Here is a 7,594-nt window from a genome sequence, read left to right as displayed (position 1 = left end):
CCTCCAGGAGATGGGTGGTTAGTGCCTAAGTGCTGTCAAGCTAGCAAGCAGAGTAGCATATCAATCCTACTTCTCAGATATATCAAAACAAAATAAAGCCCCTCCCCCAAAAAATTGGATGAAACACACCAATGTACAATCACCAATTAAATACAAATACAATGCCACCACAATGTCTCAGAGACAAGAGACAATCTCAGTTCACACAAAGAAGCAAGGCAGAGTGGCACACACAAGTGACCAAAATACAGAGCCAGATAACCTACCTGAAGAAGAAATGGCATTGGAACTACCTGATAAGGAATACAAAAGAATCCTATTTAGCTACCTTCAAAAGATTGAGAGAAAGACCAAGGTAAACACTGAAAAAAAAAAAAAAAAAATCAAGGAAACCACAGACAAAACCCTAGAATAATTCAGGAAAACAATACAAGAACAAACTGACAAAATAAATGAAAAATTAGAAACCATATATAAAAAGCAAATAGAAATCCAGAAGATTCATACTAAGATTTCAGAAATTGATAACACACTGAAAGGCCAAATGAGTAGAACTGAATAAATGGAAGACAGAATTAGTAATACTGAAGATAAATCACTCAGTATTACTCTGTTAGAAGAACAATGAGAGTAAAAGAAAGAAAGCCTAAGGTTTATGTGGGGCATCATCAAGAGGAATAAGTTATGTGTGATTGAAATTCCAGAACAGAAAGGAACCTATTCTGGTTACCTAGTGCCACTCTGACAAGGATATACCACAAATGGGATGGCTTAAACAAACAGGAGTTTGTTCTTACAATTTGGAGACTTTAAGTCCCAGTTCAAAGTGCCAGGCTCTAAGGGCTGGGTGAAAGCCCCTCAACCTTGGGCTCCAGCTCTGCCTCCTGCTCCTGGCCCACTGGAGCTAGAGGCATTTCTTCACTCAGACAGCTGTTGGCTGCTGAGACTGAGAAGCCCCAAGGTTGACAAGTAAAAAGGCACAGTCCCGATGTTACCAATCCACATGGCAGGCCATTAACTTAAGTCCCTTGTAAGTCCCAAGGTTGGCAGAGCATGGCAGACTGCTGAGCAATGACATGATTACATGCAGGGTCCAAGCTTGCCAAAGGCTAGAGACCATTCCCAAGGCTTCTCCTTAAATACAGGAAGCAGACCACATTCCCAAAGGCAGCTACTCAGCTGCTTGTGGTAGATCCCACCATGGAGCTAATTGCCAGTCCCATCATGGGGAATAACTACCTCTAGCTTCCCAGCCACTCAACCAGGCCCAGCCAAGTTGACACACAAACATAACTGCCACAGAACCAAAACATGCACCAAGAAAATTGTCAAAAATTTGTTGGATGAAAACTTCCCTAATATTGTAAGACAATAAGATATACCTTCAAGAAGCTCAATGGACCCCAAACATGATAAAGCTGAAAAGAAAGTCACCAAGACATATTATAATCAAACTTTACAAAACAAAAGACAAAGAAGAATCTTGAAATCAGCTCAGGAAAAACAAAACATTACCTACAAAGGAGAAGCAATAAGACTAAGCTCTGATTTCTTGTCAGAAACCACACAGATGAGAGGGCAATGGTATGACATATATGAAAACCTGAAAGAAAAAAATGGCCAACCAAGAATTATATATCCAGCAAAACTGTCCCTCAAATGTGATGGTGAAATTAGCACATTTCCAATAAACGGAAATTAAGAGAATTTGTAAAACCCAGACCAACCTTACAAGAGATGCTAAAGGGAGTCCTTCACACAGAGAACAAAATGGCAGACAACAACCTGAGCTTAACACACATGACAACATCAACAACAACAACAATAATAATAAACAAACAACTCAGATATAGAAGTATTTGAAGTAGAATAAAACCTATAAGATTGAAAATAGGGAACCAGAAACATCATTTATAAATGAGGACAACTACACAGCAAAAGATGGAATAGTGTAGTTACAGAACTTCCAAGTGGAAAGAAAGTCAAGACGATTTCAAGATAGAATGGACTGTTTTAAACTTAAAAGGTTGGCAGCCATTTGTGATGTAACAATAGGTCTCTCCTTGTCCAGAGCAAAGAAGAATGAGAAAACCAAAGATGTGTGGAAACAATTAGTCCAAAGGACCAATGGACCACATGAACCACAGCTTCCACCACCATGAGACCAGAACTAGATGGTGCCCAGCTACCACTCTGAAAGACAGTAGGAGACCCTGGATAGAGTGGCAGAAAATAATAATAATAATAATAAAGACCAAGCTACTGGTCTGATAGAGTCTGGTAGAACCTCTAGACTATAGCCCCAAGATATCCTTCAAGCCTGGAACTGAACTCACCCCCATGGCTCAACTTTCAGCCAAACAATAGATGGGCCTAAAATGTGAACTGAGTTGTGGTGCTGGTGAAGAATACTGAAGGTACCATGGACTGCTAAAAGAACTAGCAAATCTGTCCTGGAAAAAGTGCAGCCAGAATGTTCCTTGGAAGCGAGAATGACCAGACTTCATCTCTCCTACTTTGGTCACGTTGTCAGAAGGGACCGTTCTCTGGAGAAGGATATCATGCTTGGTAAAGTGGAGGGTCAACGAAAAAGGGGAAGGTCCTCAACAAGGTGAATTGATACAGTGGCTGCAACAATGGGCTCAGGTATAGCAAGGATTATGAGGCTGGCACAGGACCAGGTAGTGTTTCATTCTGTTATACATAGGGTCGCGATGAGTCGGAGACGACTTGAGGGCACCTAACAATAAGAACAACGTAATGTGAACAATAACACTAGGGAGGTACACACTCCTTAGACCAGTCAGTCGTAAGAGATTGGGAGTTAAGTTTATGCGTCAACTTGGTGGGCCTGGTTTTGAGTGGCTGGGCAGCTGGTTGCAGTTATTCCCCATGGTGAGACTGGCAATCAGCTCCATGGTGGAATCTACCATGAACAGCTGAGTAGCTGCTTTAGGGATGTGGCCTGTTTCCCATTTATAAGGAGAAGCTTTGGGAAGGGTCTGCAGCTTTTGGCACACTTGAATCCTGCATGTAGCCGAGTCGTTGTTCAACAGCCTGCCATATTGTCTGCCGATCTTGGGACTCTTAATGGATTTGAATCAATGGCCTGCTGTGTGGTTTGGTAATATCTGGACTGTGCCTTTTTCCTTGTTGACCTTGCACTTGTCAGCCTCAGCAGCCAGCAGCTGCTTGAGTGAAGAAAAGCCTCTAGCTTCAGTGGGCTGGGAACAAGAGGCAGAGCTGAAGCCCAAGGTCGAGGGGCTATCACCCAGCCCCTAGAGCCAACACTTTGAACTCAGACTTTTTAGCCTCTCAAACTGTAAGCCATCCATCTGTGGTATTTCTGTTAGAGCAGCATGAAATAACCAAAACAGAAGATGGTACTGAGAAAGTGGGGTGCTGCTCTGACAGATACCTAAAATGTGGAAACAGGAGTGGAGTGTGTCCTTGACCTGAGACCCCAGCAGAGAGACGGCAGCAGCAGGGCCAAGAGACCAGCATGAGATAGCAACAGGCTGACCAGCCCACAGAGGAGAAAGCTGGATGCCGTTGGGTAGGTAGCTTCCTGGTGGGGGTGGGGGGTTGCCTTTGGGCATTAATTGCTAGATGAGACCAGCATGAGATGGAGTAGCAGGTTGTTCGGCCCACGGAGCAAGGAAACTAAGTGTCTTTTGAGCAGGAAGATTCCCAATGGAGCGGGTTGCCTTCAGCATTAATCAGCAGAAATGGAGACCAAGGAAACTGGACGCAGAGCTGCCTCGGCCTCAAAGTGTAGGACCATGGTCTTTGGGGGTAGAACCACCACAGCCTCTTAGGTTTCGAAGGGTCAGACCTTCACCAACTTGGTTCTGGAGTGTGGGGCTGCGTGTTCATGTGGGCCAGAGGGATAGGGCCATAGTCTCTGCCCAAGAGTGAGGGGCGAGGCTGCCATGCCCTGTTAGAGGAATAGGGCCTGCCAGGCCAAGGGGGTGTGGTCCCCACTCAGAGAAACTAGAGGACTGGCACCACCCAATGAAGGAGATCTGTACAGGTGCCAAGTTAACAAGGGGTGGAATTGTGGTCGTTAAGGTTATATGTCAACTTGGCTGGACCTGGTTTTGAGTGGCTGGGCAGCTGGTGGTAGTTATTCCCCATGATGAGACTGGCAATCACCTCCATGGTGGAATGTGCCATGAGCAGCTGAGTAGTTGCTTTAGGAATGTGGTCTGTTTTTCGTATAGAAGAAGCAGCTTTGGTAATGGTCTATAGCTTTTGGCATACTTGAATCCTGCATGTAGCTGAGTCATTATTTGGCAACCTGTCATGCTGTCGATCTTGGGACTCTTAATGGACTTGAATCAATGGCCTGCTGTGTGGTTTGGTAATATCAGGACTGTGCCTTTTCACTTGTTGACCTTGAGTTTGTCAGCCTCAGCAGCCAGCAGCTGCCTGAGTGAAGAAAGCCTCCAGCTTCAGTGGACCAGGAGCAAGAGGCAGAGCTGAAGCCCAAGGTTGAGGGGTTTCAACCAGCCTGTAGAGCCTGGCACTTTGAACTTGGACTTTTAGTCTCCAGAACTGTAAAAGAATGAACTCGTGTTTGTTAAAATCATCCTCTGTGGTATTTTCTGTTACAGCAGCATGAAGTAACGAAAGCAGAGATCAAAAGGGTAGCATTTGCCCAGGGACAGAGCTCAGGAGGCAGGAAGGGACAGGAAAGAAATGAAATGACAAACACAGGGAGGAAGTGGGAAGAGTGCTATTACATTGTAGGGATTGTCATCAATGTCGTGAAACAAAATATGTGTGTTATTGAATGGGAAACCAATTTGCTCTATAAATTTTCACCCAAATCACAATTACAAAGTTAAAAAATCCTATCAGTGTTCTACTCTGAGACATGTGGCCTTGCCATGATTCAGAACTGGCTCAATGGTGACGGGTTTGGTTTTTGGTTTGTCTTCTCCAACTGGTCTCTGGGGTTCGAGTGCTGGACCTCCCTGAACTCCTATGACGAGGTAGAGGCAGAGGCAGGTCAGGCATCTGGTACTTGGTTCCAGGCCACAATTCATGCAAGTGAATTGTCATCAGTGGGTCACTGTACCAGGCTCTGTGCAGGACACAGGGTTGACAAGGTTCCTTCCTCAGGAAGCTTACCATCAAGTAGAGTAGGGGAGAAAGAGGAAAGATGATTCCACAACAAACCCTTGGTAGGAGGAGTGAAGTATTGTAACTTGGCTTCCTTCATTTGAGAAACACTTTCTGAATGCCTGTCCTGCACCAGGCGCTGGGGACACAGCATCCAGGAGAAAGATTCCTATCCCCCAGGAGCTCCCAGGGTGGTAGAGAGACATGAACATATGGGCAGTGGGGTTGGGGAGGCAGGATCCCAGTCACCCAAGGCTACACGTGCCAAGGTGAGCAGTGTGGGCCTTTGTCAACAGGGCAAGGAACGGCCTTGGTGAAGGGCTTCAAGTAGAGAAGTCCTATTTACATTTGAAAAGATGACTTTGACCACTAGACACATTGACTGATGAGGGCGAGTCTGAAGGCAGGGAGGGCAGCCACTTGGAAGCTTCACGTTGAGGTCAGATGCAAATTGGTGTGAAGACTTTGCATATACAACAGCTGTCAGTCCCCAGATCATTTCACCCAGAATACAGGCCTTCGTAAGGCAGGGTCATAGCATTTAGGGCCTCCTCACGTACAGAGGTACTCCCCGACTTACGACATAGTCACCTTACGATGAACGGCACTTAGCACCATCGGTTCTGTTGTTGTTTGTACATCTTATCATTAGTGATATGCTGCAGTGTGTACTCTATTGACGTTGTCATTCTCAGACATTCACTTGCAGATGTTCAGTATTATTATTTACTTTTCAAAATACTGCCAGATTTATAAAGATAATGATGATAAAAGGCAATAATAATGAAAGCTAAAAAAGGGAAAAATTTTTTTTAAAATGGTACTTGACTTACAGAACTGACTTACAACAGAATCCTTGGAACAGGGCCCTGTTGTAAGTTGGGGACTACCTGTATCTGATGGAGCCCTGGTGGCGTGGTACTTAAGTGTTCCACTGCTCACTGGAAGGTGGGTGGTTCAAACTACTAGCTGCTCTGTGGGAGGAAGATGTGGCAGTCTGCTTCTTTAAAGATTTACAGCCTCGGAAACCCTACAGGTCCCTACAGGTGTCCCTTAGGGTCACGATGAATCAGAATCTGTCCAGTGACAGATAAAACATGTATTCAAGTCTGTGGGTAGGACAAGGGGTTAACATGCGTGGCTGCTAACCAGAAGGTTGGCTGTTCGAGTCTACCCAGACGTGCCTCAGAGGCAAGGCGTAGGTGTCCTTCCAAAGCATCAGCCACTGAAAACCCTCAGCACTGTTTATTCTGACACACATGCGTCACCGTGAGTCAGAATTGACTTGATGACAACTGGCTTTTTGTTTTTTGAGGTCAAACAGTACAATGTTACCAACAAAGAAAGTAAAACAGATGGTTTCCTCGGCAGCAGCTCCTTAACAACTGGGAACACAGGCCATGCACAAGAGCTTAAAACAAAACAAAACAAAAAGGAGTGATACAATTAGGAACCCCTCCACTATAGGAGTCACCCCAAGAGACATAAGCAACCACATCCACCCTCCTTCAGGAGTAAAGTCCACTACACTTGCCATGTAGATCAGCGACATTGTCACTGGTGACTCAGATCCAGCCATGCTCTTGGACATGGTAGAGGTAGACCAGACCTGCTGAGGAGGTATTGCTGTAGGTGGTTTGGAGGATGGCTAGGTCATACATTTGTTCCACTTCCATGTCTTAGGAATAGCCCCTATCCATGACCACACAGGCAGACACAGAACCAGAACCTACAGGAAGTGGCTCCTGAGATCCTGTTCCCGTCACTGTCTACACAGCAGAGGCCAGGGCCCCCCTTGTCCCCACCACAGATCATGGTGCTCATGGGCAGCCCGATGCCTTTATACTTACATACACGTTGGTGAGCAGCTTGGACACAGCTGCTATTGAGATGTGTTCCTTGTTTCGAAGCTCATAGATTCCACATAGCGGTGAAACCAACACCCTCTCCCAGAAGCTACATCTGCTGAGTCCCCAGCCATGATGCTGGGGATGCAGCAGGTAGGAATTGATCTCAGTCATCTTTTTCACAGTCTGCGAGGTCATGGAGGCACCTGCCGTAGCCCCAGAGTCCGCTGCAACAATGACTTCATGGTAAAACTTGAAGGGCAGTGGTTCCATGAAGCATTTTGATTTTCAGCTCCTTTAGGACACACCATTTAGGCATGGCCAGAGTCAGTCCATCACTGGAACTCCTTGGACCCAAGTCCAGCAGATCTGAGCCAAAAACCCCAGCCTCTGCAACACACTGGACAGTACCACATCTGTTGTTGTTGTTAGGTGCTGTCGAGTCGGCTCTGAATCACAGCAACCCTGTGTACAACAGAATGAAACACTGCCTGGTCCTGTGCCAGCCTCACACTCCTTGTTATACCTGAGCCCATTGTTGCAGCCACTGTGTCATTCCATCTCATCAAGGGCCTTCCCTTTTTCTGTTGACCCTCCACTTTACCAAGCATGACGTCCTT

The 7,594-nt window shown here is 45.8% G+C and overlaps 1 pseudogene; it reads right to left on the bottom strand.

The window, feature by feature from the left end:
• Window positions 1-6,635: 6,635 nt before the first annotated feature.
• Window positions 6,636-7,585, bottom strand: LOC103208056 (annotated as a pseudogene).
• Window positions 7,586-7,594: the final 9 nt, after the last annotated feature.

Source organism: Orycteropus afer, unplaced genomic scaffold, assembly GCF_000298275.1.
Source record: "Orycteropus afer afer isolate SDZICR_OR568_19922 unplaced genomic scaffold, OryAfe1.0 scaffold00407, whole genome shotgun sequence".
NCBI classification, from domain to species: domain Eukaryota; kingdom Metazoa; phylum Chordata; class Mammalia; order Tubulidentata; family Orycteropodidae; genus Orycteropus; species Orycteropus afer.
The sequence above is the reverse complement of the archived record's forward strand: the minus strand, read 5'-3'. Positions and strand labels throughout refer to the sequence as shown.